Source organism: Clinocottus analis, unplaced genomic scaffold (genome assembly GCF_023055335.1).
Source record: "Clinocottus analis isolate CAN_PGR_092001 unplaced genomic scaffold, fCliAna1.0.p SCAF_18, whole genome shotgun sequence".
Taxonomy (NCBI): Eukaryota; Metazoa; Chordata; class Actinopteri; order Perciformes; family Cottidae; genus Clinocottus; species Clinocottus analis.
Window position 1 is genome coordinate 17,475,645 of NW_027175909.1, and position 12,983 is coordinate 17,488,627.

General features: G+C 46.3%; 1 protein-coding gene across 1 annotated transcript in view; it reads right to left on the minus strand.

Moving 5' to 3' along the window:
- The window catches only part of LOC137788685 (cadherin-18), a 147,976-nt gene extending 135,952 nt beyond the window's left edge, over positions 1-12,024 (minus strand). Inside the window, exon 1 of the mRNA XM_068581695.1 lies at positions 11,968-12,024. The gene's annotated coding sequence lies outside the window, so the exon portion shown is untranslated. The remainder of the gene's footprint in view (positions 1-11,967) is intronic.
- Between the last annotated feature and the right edge of the window lie 959 nt (positions 12,025-12,983).

A 12,983-nucleotide genomic window follows, 5' to 3' on the forward strand; every position in this document is an offset into this window, starting at 1 on the left:
CACAATGATCAAATAGTGCCGAATGAACCCGGATTAGCACGGGCATAAATTACGGCACGGGTTTGATTTTTACCTCCAGTGTTTCGCTGAGTGGTTTTAATCTGAAAACAAATACTTTCCCACATCATCAATTCAACCGGCAACGCGGCTCAGAGGAAAGCCGAGCGCGAGGAGCAGCACGGGCTCAAGAATTAAACACTCTGACACAATAATAAGTATTAATCTGGGGGAAGGTTTGCTGACTTTGCGTTCTTGCTTTCCAGCTTTGCCCCGCTTCACAATCACACACACACACACACACACACACACACACACACACACACACTGTACTTCTAAGCTCTTTAGTAAACCCACAGTGCTATAGTACAGTCTACAGAGCCTCTGAGCAGCTTCACCGCAGCACGTTTGGGGACACATGCCTTGCACAAGAGCATATCATTCTCGTCTCTCAGCTCGAGGATTCACTCCAGAAACCCCTTGTCTCTAATCTTTAGTCTAAGCACCACGATATTCTGCTGAGTGCCGCTGTTGGAATGGTTTTGCTTTGCTCCAGAGGAGTGAGATATAGAAACAGCGGTGGCCACAATAAATCTCGCTCACGGTTCGGGGCGAGTCCACAAATTGCTTTTGGAGCTTCGCGCCACATGCACGGCGGCTCCGCGGCACGTAAAGCCGGAGTTAAAGCGGCTGCAGTCGGCCTCCCCGCAGCATTCGTGAGGCCGACTGCAGCCCTCGGTCGATGCTTTACACTCGTCCAGGAGCCTCCAGAGATGGCAGCGTGGTGGTAGAAACTCTCCAGTGTCCACGTGGGCCTTAGACTTCGGGTTGAAGTCTTAAGTAAACCACTTCTGTGGAACGTGGGAATCTCCCAGAGCCTCCGAGACCAAATCTTCCAGTGAACACCGGATCCACATCGAAGCAGAAGACATGCGTGCGGTGCTGGAGACGATCCGACTGGACGGTATCGATCTTGTTTTGTTCACATCATCAAGAGGAAGTCGGTGGAGGAGCGAGCGAGCGAGCACAGGCGTGACCGGTTGCTTCTTTCCAGAAGCAGAGCGGCCGCGATGACGGTCGGCCTGTCGGTGCGTTGAACTCACCGGTTACGGCCGACGTGACCCAGGGTACTGTGAGATGTGCCTGGTCAGAGACCGCTGCAGGGAACACGCGCTGGTTGAGACTTTGATGTTTCAGTACGTTGTCCCAGCTCGTCCTCACTGGATGTGTTCAGGACGGCGTTCCAGGAGCGCGCTGTTGTGAGCAACTCAATCATCAAGTGGACGCAGTCATTACGGCATGAGTCCGACACCGGCGCCCCGCCCCCCCGATCCTCCAGGACGTGTTCCTGCTCCAACAGCAGCCATCACGGCCTTCACGCTCTTCTTTCAGTGAAGGAATTCTCTCCGGTCCTGATGGAACCGAGTGTGTCGTCTATGCTAACCTCCAGCAGCCATTGTTGTTTTGAAGGAGAAGCTTCCTCTCTGTTTTGCGTCGACACACACACACACACACACACACACACACACACACACACCTAAACAACGCCCCGGAGCTGCCAGCAGCTCCTCGCAGGACGCTGATTGATCTGGACACCTGTTGTCCGGACACAGACGCATTACTTGAAGCCTGACAAGACGGATGTTCGTGCGATCTGTGAGAGATCTGCGAGCATCCAGCTGCCGTGCAAAAGTAGAAAAAGAACCTCGGCTCTGCAAATTACAGGTTCCCCTCAACTGCACTTTACTGCCCAATAACTGTGTGTGTGTGTGTGTGTGTGTGTGTGTGTGTGTGTGTGTGTGTGTGTGCATCATTGTTGAATCTCTCGGACCGAACGGGTTTCTCGTTGGTTCTCGGATGTGAAGTTAATGATGTCATTACAGCCCCAAAGAGCCATCTCTACATTAAACAGAACCTCAGTCCGGTCACAGTTGTCGATACATTTGCAGCTGCATTTCCTGTGCACCAGCTTTCCACTGACATACCGTCTGTAACGGAGGGAACCGGCGTATTTAGAGGCGGTAGAAGTGCAGTAAGTAAGACTTTAGGATCCGGTATAGCGCCACAGCCGCTGTGATGCGTCTGCAGGGTTTGATCAGGTTGTTGATCACGAGTGAGCCAGGAAGTGAGATTCCTCACGTTTGAAACTCCTTGAGAAACAACCTCGGCCGCTCTCCTGTTCTCAGCTGCTCGCTGATGGATGACGGCGCCGTTGCCACGAGAAATGTTGGCTCCTTGGCCCAAAAAAAAAAAAGAAAAGCACATGGAAGATCATTGGAGGGTTTAGCGTTTGATGTATTTCCTCTTCACTTGACGTTTGTGTTTTCTGCTCTTCATGTGACCCTCACGTGGTTCACCACGAAGCTGAAGCTGCTGACGTCGTACCGACAGTCGGGGAAACGTCCAGAAGCTCATTTAAATCTTCATGAGTCACCGCCGGTCTGCTTCCCTCAGTTTCCTTTTGATCCGGGGCAAATTGTCGCATTATGGTTTAATGAGTTAGTAACTCCAAGTGGCAACAACAAGCCGGTTGATATTTATCAAAAACAGAGAGCCAAATAAGTCATCAAGGGAAATGTCACAGGGAACTGTGACCTTTCAGCGGGGATAACCTTTATGGCTCGTTGGCGAGATGCACCGAGTCGCTTGGTGGAGGCGGAGCGGCGCCGAGTCGTCATGAGCGCCGCTCTGCGACGGGAGGGAAACAAACTTTAGCTTCACGATGGAACCGACACACGAGCTCCCACAGACGCTTTGTTCCTGCATGAGAACACAGGAACATGCAGAGAGAACGTGGGGATGAGGAGACGCAGAGTGTAATCTGGGATTCAATGAGGCAGTCGGCTCCAAGGAATCAAAACCTGCATGCTAACCCTGTGTAGCTTCATGCTATCGATCATATTTACCAGAAAAGACATATTTTCTAGTCATACTTAAGGTTTATGCTCATATTTAGTGTCATAAGCATGACAGATTGACTTGAAGGAAATAAAATTCATATTCAGTAATATATAACTTCCCTGCTGTGCTACATTTAGCCTCTTTTGTTACAGCTATAGCTCTATATGTTAGGAGTATATGTGCAAAGTTTGGCTTTCATTTAGTGGCGTTAAGTATTTTTAATAAGTATTTTAGTTCAGGATTTTCAGAACTTTCCCACTCTCTTCCTGGTCTTTGAACGCCCCTCGCTTCACTATAGCCGCGTGCTGCAGGGAGAAGCTACAGAGTCCAAACAATGCCGGATGAATCATATTTCAGCCATAAGTAAGTACATTTTCTTTTTTTAATGGACATAAATGGCAATGTTGTGCTTAACCCAGCGGATTTGGTGGATTCAGTCGGCTCAAAGGATTCCAAAACTGTATGCTAATCCTGTGTAGCTTCATGCTATCGATATGAAAAGTCAGATTTTCAATAATCGGGTTGCTCTTCCAAGTCATCTTTCTGGTTTATGCTCATATCTATGGTGGAATAATGTCATCAACATGAAACATTGACTTATATTGACTTGTAAGGCCATGATGTCACACCACATGCCCATATATGGACTGGTGGTGTTTGGGAGATCGATGAAGACATTCTGCATTTCAGAAGCTTTTAATCGGCATGCTTCACTGTGACATGAAGCAGTCACTCTAGATTCAGATCAGCATCGGAGGAACATTTAAGAAGTGTTTTAACCCCGCAGCGCTTCCCTGCTGTGCTACAATTAGCCTCTTTTGTTCCCGTCAACACGCGCAAGCTCGAGGTTTCGCATCGGTCCCGGGCTGCAAACCCCCCCAAAGCAAAACTGTTGACGCTCATGGACGCAGACATCTTCAACACAGACGTCCGGAGCAGCGGCTCACCAGGCTTCACCTCCTCCTCCTGAAGCAGCTGATGCTAAACACTTCATCCTGCATGCGTTTGCTCTGCACCGCGCGCCGTCTGTGAGGTCCGTACGCAGCGCCGCCTGCATGATGAAGCATCTCGCCGCCGGTCTGAAGTCATGAAAGTGAAGCTGCTGGGCCAGAAAACCACATTTTCTGAGTAGGTAATCACGACCATTAATCACGCCGGCACACTTCTCTCTCCCATTGGCCGGAGAGAATAGGTCATGGCTAAAGACTGCCCCTCCGCACCGCCGGTGAATATGCATCCCCCCCTTCCACCTACTCCAGGCCGTTTGGGCTGATTTGTAGCAGCAGTCCTGTGAAATTACCTGAGTTGAGGTTGTCAAAAATAAAAAAAAGAGTATAATAATGATAAAGTGGCCCACGGAGAAGTCAAGGCTTTCCCTGCTCTCCAACGCTGTTATGACAGTGTCGATGGCGGCTCGATTTTAATGACCCTAATTTGAGATACTCTCAGGATATTAACTGGGAGGGGAAGAACAAATGGTTTTCATGGCTGTTATGTCAAATCTGAGCTCCTGGCCGGCTTCATTTATCATAATCGTACACACAGTTACTCAACATGAGTGTTTTGTTCAGGAGTTTAGAGTTTGCAGCTACAGGCGGAGGAAGGAGCTCTCTCTTCTTGAGACGAGGAAGACATTTTGGTGCTTTATTGGATGTAATTAGGCCGTTCTGGGACAATTGGTGACGTTAACCTTCTGATCCCCGGTTTAATATTCAAGCAAGATTTCCTAAAAATGTCTCTGAGAGCGGTCGCCCACTTGTTCAAACTGTCTGGTTCAGGCCCTTGTACACATCCCACAGACTAATAAGACACCTTTTTGGAAAGATTAGGACCTAAAGAATTGAAATAAAACAAAGCTTTGCCCTGCTATGAAGGATTTGAGCACTATGAACACTTGTGAACACTTTATTCATCTCCTGGAGCGATATCCACTACGTTTAAGTATGTTCACGTACTTTTATACGCATTAAGTATGTTTAAGGTTTAGAAATAAGTAAAGAAATGTAAATTCTCTTTGGATAAATATAAAACTTAATCTTGAAACAAGGGAAAGCAAATCGATCCACTCCAATAAAAAAAGATGTTTTTCTGAAGTGCCATATTCACGTTTCCAAAGCGATGATTAGTTTTATTTCAACCTTTCACCTGTTTTTAAGGACGTCAATCGACGCACGAGAGCCTTAAACGGTCTTGGAAAGCAGTGACGTCGCCTCTTGTGTTCACGAGAGAGACGCTCGTGTACTTGTAGGACGAGCACCTTCTGCTTCACACCTTCAGCGCGCCAGCTTCTCAATCTCCTCGTTGGCAAAATGCCGTTCTTTCAATGATGCTTTTTTTGGGGGGAACTGGCTCAGAGCGGGGCAGATTATGATAAAAATTGGGTCACACTCACTGTAACTGCCGCTGTTTGTTGTTTGCTGCACTCTGCCGCAGTTTCAGGGGCCAGAACGAGTCGTGAAAATCCTCCCGTGGGTCTTTTTTTAATCTTTTTTTTAAAAGAGTAGACCGATAGCTCCACGAGCTCGGATGCCGTCAAAAAAAGTCTGATACCGAAGTGCTGCATCGCTGCAGCTGGCGAACATACTGCTGACACACTGCGCTGATGCCGGATAATGACTTCTTTTTTTTTCATGTGGAGAAAAGAAATCATGGAAGCAGTTATTAGAACCAGAGCTAATTTAGAATTGGAGGCAATTTAAGCGGAGACTTTATCTCACCACTGCAGCATTTGAGATGTCAGTGGTGAACGTAAAAACCACCTTCCGCTGGCGAGGCCCGTCGTGACAGCCCGCTCGTCTCTTGGACGGGGTTAAGTACCACACAATCCCCCTCTGCTTCTTTGTCGGCGGACAAAAATACATCTCATACATGCGTGTGCTACTTAGCAACACACCATATGCAGATTTGAGATTCCCAAGTGGGGCCGAGAAGAGCAAAACACTCACATTCAGACAGGAAACGGCTCGCTGAGAGGCTTAAAATCTGCAAAAAACACTGCAGGTCCACCAGAACTAGTCACTGAGTCCAGGATTAAGTGTTTAACAAGGTTGATTTGACACGTATCTAAAGATAATTAACTTGATTCAACTCGTTTTGCAATCAATTTCCAGTGTCAGGGACTGTTTCATCAACTCGTTGCCCTTTTTCCTCCGTCATCAAGCGGCGGATGAAACCAGCGAGTGATGTTCGAGATGGAAGAGCGATCCGGGTCGCAGAACCGTCACAAAACCTCCCAAAACCGTGTGTTTCAGTTTCCTTTTAATCAAATCTCAGTGGACCGTTTCAACCTGGAAACGTGGAGCTTCAGTGTGAGTGGATCCCCACAGAGGTCTCCATCTGATGCTTTTATCACGTAGCGGGGAAAAAACACACACAACTGTGTGGTGAGTGTTTATAGATGAGCCCAATCTGTCAATTTGACTGCGTTTTTCATGTGAAATGTTAATGAGATAAACAAGCTGAGATCAAAATGTTTGCATCCTATTATCTTGACATATTTGAGACAACATGAGCCTCTCCCTCCCCCTCTGTGTGGGAGTACGCATGTATATATAAATATACATGTATTAACCTCTTTTCCTTCAGATATGAAGTATCTCTCGACAGATCAATGGTGGAGAAACAGCGCCCCCGCAGGGCTCTTTTGGTAACAGCGTGCCTCCGCGTGACGGCATCGCTGCCTATAGTGCTACTTCACTGTGATCTTCCCACTGGAAGTGTCCATGTGGAGCAGCTCCAAGACCGAAATAACTGTGAGATCTGTAAGAGAATCGCCTTCTTGACGGCGGCCATCTTCACGACACAAAAACGAGTCTTGAAAGGAAATCAAAGAACAGCTCGCAGAGAGAGAAAGAAGGAAAAGAGACCGACCCTCTCGAACTGGGAGATTAGCATCTTAGCAATATCGTATCAGCTCGGAGCCACACGGGGAGATTAGTATGGACCGGCTGAAGGAGGGGGAAGATAGTCAAAATGTGTATTTACCCATTAGAGCCATTGATCAAAGCAAACACACCCGGAGAGACTCGTGGAATGAATCAATAGCAATCAATGAGATCAGACCAAACGGGCGACGGCCTGTAAATATCAAAGGTGAGCCGGGCGCGGCCTTCAGAGGCGGCGCCGCGAATAACAAGAAGGTGATTCATCAGAAACCAAAGAGAAGAACCAGTTGCTTGTAAGTCAACGCTTGTAGACGTTCTAAACGTGTAGAGTTTGAAAAATAAGCCGTTGTTCATCGCAAACAGATGATTGTAACCCTGACAATAGAGGAACAGACGCACACGCGTCACCGCGGCTCAGCTGGTCGCGATATGAAGGCGTCTCATGTTTTGCCTTAAACCGCCGTCGTTCTGACACTTCCTCTCTCTTCAGTTTCTTTATTCTTGCAACTGACTGATGGAGGATTGTCATCAAAGTCTCTCTTAAAGGGCCAACACACTTCACACGGCGAGCAACACAAAGATGGAACGCAATGCAGAGCTGCACACGTTTCCCTTCACTAAGTTGTATTATTATTTTCTTTGACCTTATTTACCCCGGCAATTTAATAATAATAATTTTAAACTAAATACTGAATATCTCCTGAACCACAAAGTCTATTTGAATCAATCTTAATACAGAAAACTTCCAAATATATTATGGAAGAACATTTCCGCACAAAAAAAAAGCATAATTATGACAAAAAAAGTAAAAATAAAAAAGAATTCTGATTTTTTTTTTGGCACTTTTTTTGGTGGAAATGAACTTCCATGTGATGCCCACCACCAATACAAATTGAAAAAAATGTTTTTTTTTTAATTTAAAAAAAAAATTCCGCCTCAAAAAAGTCATGATGACAAAAAAAAAAATGAAACAAAATTGGACCCAAAAAAAAAAAAAAAATTCTTTGTCAACTTTTTTTTGTTATTACTTTTCTTTAAAACTTTTTTGGGGTCATAATTATGATTTTTTAATTTGTTTAATTATGACTTATTTTTTGTGTGCTGAAATGTTTTTCTATAATATAAATACATACACACATGACATAATTCCACTTGTTGCATGACATTAAATGCACCGTGTCAAATCAGTGTCTTTATCCGTTTCAGTGACATATTCCTCTCCACGTTGCCTCACTACGTCACTCAAATAATTCAAAGATCAATTATGCGTTTGGCCCAAACTTGACTTAGAATAAAGAAGCAATAGTTTTATTTTCCTGACTTGTTATTCTAAAACCGTCTGAAAGAGAGTGAAAGACATTTGAACGCAGCTTGACGAGTCAGAAGAAAGACGTTTTGGCAGCTTTCACCTATTTTTCATCTAAGTTTTCAAACCACAAACATCTCCAGAAGGTCTCATTTGAACCTCCATGACAAACAGAGGTTTGTGACGTGAGCAAAAAGGGGAGAAAAGAAAGAATCAAAGTCATTTAAGCCCCAGCTTTTCCTCCATTATACTTATTGTATTCCACTATCAGGTAGCAGCTGCGTAATCACGCGCGTCAGCTGGAGGCATTTTTAATCAACAGCTCAATGGAAAGTGCAACAATGGAATCCTGTTAACTTGGGGAACCCAGATGCAGACCATCCGTCGCTAATAGCCCTCTTCAAACAAGAGCAGCATTATGTTTATTATTAATGAATTACGCCTCAGCCCCTGTGTTTCATGATTTCATTCTCATAATGAGATCTGAAGCTCTCGTGGCCTGGATGCAACCGCGTGAGGTTAAGGGTTTAATCATTCATCAACGTCGGGTTCAGCAAAGCAAGAAGCTAGCTTTGTGATGCACATGTTGCTCTTTCCAAAAGAGACAATCTGCTGTATTTTAAGGTCGAATTAAGGGGTTTAAAATTTAAAATACATCACTTTGTTTAGTGGAAGATTGTGGTCCTTAAAAAAGAGACGTTGACTGCAGCTGGACGGTAAACGGCGGCCGTCCTGCAGCTTCGCGCCGTACGGCTACGATGGCCTTGAGCTGCGGTTGCGCTCGTGTAAACGCGTCTGCAGATTAACACAGAAACAGGTGTCATCAGTAACTAGCGCTCCTGGAGGAGGTGACACAACCCAGCATGCAGCGCTGCATCTCAATGAAGCCCATCGGTTAATAAATGTAATGCCAAAAGTCTGAATAATGCACCAACGTCCTCACCCGTACACACCCGCCTGTTAGCTGTTGTTGGTTCACAAGGTCTCGCCTGAGCGCCGCAACACCCAGATGTAAACAACGCTTGTTTACAAGCTACTCGTACTTTACTTGACGGGATGAATCATTTGTTTCATTTATTTTTGCATGGGTAACTTCTGGAATAAAAGCCTGAATTATATTTGTGTGTTTTTTTGGTCTCAAAACATGTAATTTAAACAAGCCCTCCAGGCAAATAGCTGTTTTCACGAGTTCGTAACCTGCTGATTCCAACCAAGCGGCAGAGTCGGGGAAAAGAGGAGGTTTAGAAAGTGACAATTTTACACGAGAAATAAACATGTTTTCAGTTGTGTAAAGAAAAAAAAGCTAATATTCCTGATCGTGATGCATGTGAGTGTTCAACAGGGATGAAGTTGTACATAACTCATTAGTTTAATGTAAGTCAGGGCTCAAAGCGACACATATTTAATGGGTATCCACTAGCTGCTATTTGCTAGCTGCTATCCGGTAGCTGCTATCCGCTCATTTGCAAAAACAAGATCTACTCTGGCAAAACTCACAAGACCAAGACGACGTCACAAGACAAACTGGCCCAGGACAGAAGGAAGACGCAGACTAAACACACACAGGGAACGAGACACAGGTGGAAACAATGAGGGCGGGGCCAGCAGTCACACATGAGGCTGGCACCTGAGGGGGGAGGAGTCTGAAACCAGAGACAAGGTGAGTGACAGCCAACACAACAGAAACAGGCAGTGAACACAAAAACTACCCAGGAGGTCCGGGCCTAACACGCCTTGGCCATTTTTTGGCGGGAAGCAACCGGCGTTTGAGCCTCACAGCTCTTCACAAACCGTGTGTGAGGTCGCGGAGACCACGTCGATTTTAATCGCTCATGAATTGAGTTCAATTCATCGACCTTACAAGTGCAGACTGTTATATAACCGCACATCCGTCTGCAGCTCACACACACGAACACTCAGGCTGCTTAAGCCATGAATATACATCAGGTTGTGTTGATTATATTCAGGCTTCATTAAAGCACTGTGGCGAAAATAAACACAGGCAATCATATTTGTGTACTCCAAATTTAAATCGAGCCTCGGCATCTTCAAGGTGCGATGCCGGCTTTGGCGTTGACCTCGATAGAGGGAAAGAAGAAAAACAGAAAATAGGAGCTATAAATGATCTCCACTCGCGCTGATTGATTGACAGGCGATCTCCTGGAAGTGAAGCGCAGAACCACCTCGGTACACGCTGATCAACAGCTCAGCTGTGACAAATTAACACGACAAATGTTGCCAGAAAGAGGCGAAAAATCTTGATTTCAGTTGGCTAGCTCACTGAAAACCTGTCCGAATGCAGAGAATATAAATCCATGCTGTGTTGAGCTGAGCGCTCGGCCGGTTTCATGCATTTCCCTCCACTGTGCCTCTGGTCTCACTGCATCATCATCCACAACCTCGGCCTCTAACAAGGTAGTTGCGCCAGCAGGGGGGCGCGTGTTACAGTGTGTGCAACGATAGCGCCCGAAATACGCAGATGAAAGCGTTCGATTGTGTCATATGAAGAGGATTTGCTTCCTCGTGGGCTCCTGTACGCAGCAAATCATCAGTGTTTTAGTTACCTTTCTCTCCACGCCTCCATCACATGAGACAAAGGAAGAAGAGATCCTGACAGCATCTCACTCTGAGCCTCTTTGAAATCCAGCTGTGTTGACAATCTCCGGCGTCAGTGCACCTCGACTCTCTCATGTAGCAGCGCATCAGCAGACACTCTCAATGAGGTATTACACCCTCTCTGTCTCGCCTCCTTTCCTTTTTCCTTTTTTTTGGTTGGCTCTCTCCAGCGTCCCCGCTCTACAGCTGCTACATTATGAAACAGGAAAACCACAGAAAACAGCGTAAAGGCATGCCACTGTACATCAAATCAAGTCACTCACCCTCAAGACTCACTTATCAGTCTCTGGCCACATGTTGCTGCAATTCCACCCCAAAAAATGCACATTTTCTTTAAGCATTTCCCACTTTTTGACTTCAATTTTCATGATGTAAGACAATATTGTTTAATTTGCCCCCCCCCCCCCCCCCCCCCAAATGGTCCAGCAGCTTTTGCTAATTGGTAAATGTCTTTAACACAAACACAATCTGCAGAGGGGAGGGGGGAGGGAGGGTACATGAAAAGATAACCCCTCCCTTTTTGTTTGTATGTCTATGAACACGAATCAAAAGCCAGACCCACGGGGTGATTCTCCAAACACAAAAGGCTCGTCTGATCGACAGCACACGTCTCAATCATGCGGGCGCACCGTCGACCTCTCGCTTCAACAGGATGCTGCCGAGCGCCAGAAACGCAAAGCGCTGGAGTTTCATCCTGTTAGCAGACCGAACGCCGTCCGGTTTCCTTTGAGCTCCACCAAGAGTCCAGTTACTGAACCTGCAGGATGAGCTTCACCTCATGATGGATAAAAGAAGACCGCATCACGGTGTGTGTGTGTGTGTGTGTGTGTGTGTGTGTGTGTGTGTGTGTGTGTGTGTGTGTTATTGTCTCACATGGGGACATTAAACTTTATTGCACGTCAACGACCAACGCTCCAGCAATTTCCGATGCCCCCCCCCACCTTCCCGATGTGTTAACACACACGTTTTCTTTTTTTTTATTCCTCATGTTTCAGCTGCTTCCCTTCGCTACCATAGCAACAGTTTCACCAAGTGTTCCCTCCAAGAAATCATCTAGTTGCACACAACAACAACAACAACAACAAAAAGGTAAATTATGCAGTAAATTAGAAGCGAATCAGCCAACAAGACTTAAAAAAAAAAAGATGCACTGCATCCGACATGTTTTCCACAGCCCACGGACTCTGGATCTCATGAAGAGGAGGAAGAAGAAGAAGAAGAAGAAGAAGAAGCAGCAGTACTTTTGTCTCGCTCTCCTCTTACCTGTGCCGCTCCACGTACAGCGTTCCAGATGGGCGGATGACAGACGGCCGATACTTCAGGTTGTGGATGCTGGAGAGCAAACGGCGGCAGCAAAAGAGCAGAGGGAGGAAGAGGAAGGAGACGGGAGGGAGGAGGGAATGGGGGGTGGCAGGTTGGTGGCGAAGGCGCAAATGCTGAATTATGGATGTGGAGATGGAGGGTGGAGGTTGGCGGGGCGGCGGGGTGGGGAGGGAGTCCTCTGCCGCTCTGACTCCCCAGATCGCAGAGCGTGAATCATCTCCTGCTGGATCAAGTGGCTCCGTCCTCTGAGGGGCTGAACAGAACGGAGGGGACCCTGTCGAGGACGGGATGGGATGGAGGGGGGGGGGGGGTGTAGGCTGTATGAGAAGCTGCATACAGAGAGTATCGGCTCAAACACTCATCACGCTAACGCTGCTTTTACACGGCGCGCAAACGGACGCAATCAATCTGGGTCTGTCTCGTGGGTTAATGCTCCGGCTGCAGCTGACCGTCCTCCCTAACCAGGTGGTCGATACCTGGAGTTCTTTACGGCGAGTGCCTTTTCAATATCCCACCTCCTTGAGCGGTTTATTCTCTCCTCACCGCCAAGACTCCTTAAATCAGTTTGTTCCCACAAAGTTTCTCCTTCTTCTGCTTCTCCTCATATATTATCAGGACAATGTGCTGTTCGCTTGGCGATGTCGAGACAAAAGGTTGATAGAATCAGTCGCTCTAAAACACGCTTGTGTTTATTCCGACTCGCTCAAGTCTTAAGCCGTGATACATGATCAACAGCATGACTACGTGGGTATGACTTAGATTTTGTTCATAATAATTTTTGTTATTATCAACCCAAGATCTTCCTCTTCATCTGTGTTTTGGTGCATTTTGTAAAAAAGCACAAAAAAACCTGTTAAATAATATCTTAAGTCAAGATGTAAAACTGGAACACCAAAGTATGTTTAACATGTTGAACCACCGTGTCGTTTGTGCAGCATTTCCAGTGAAAAATGTTA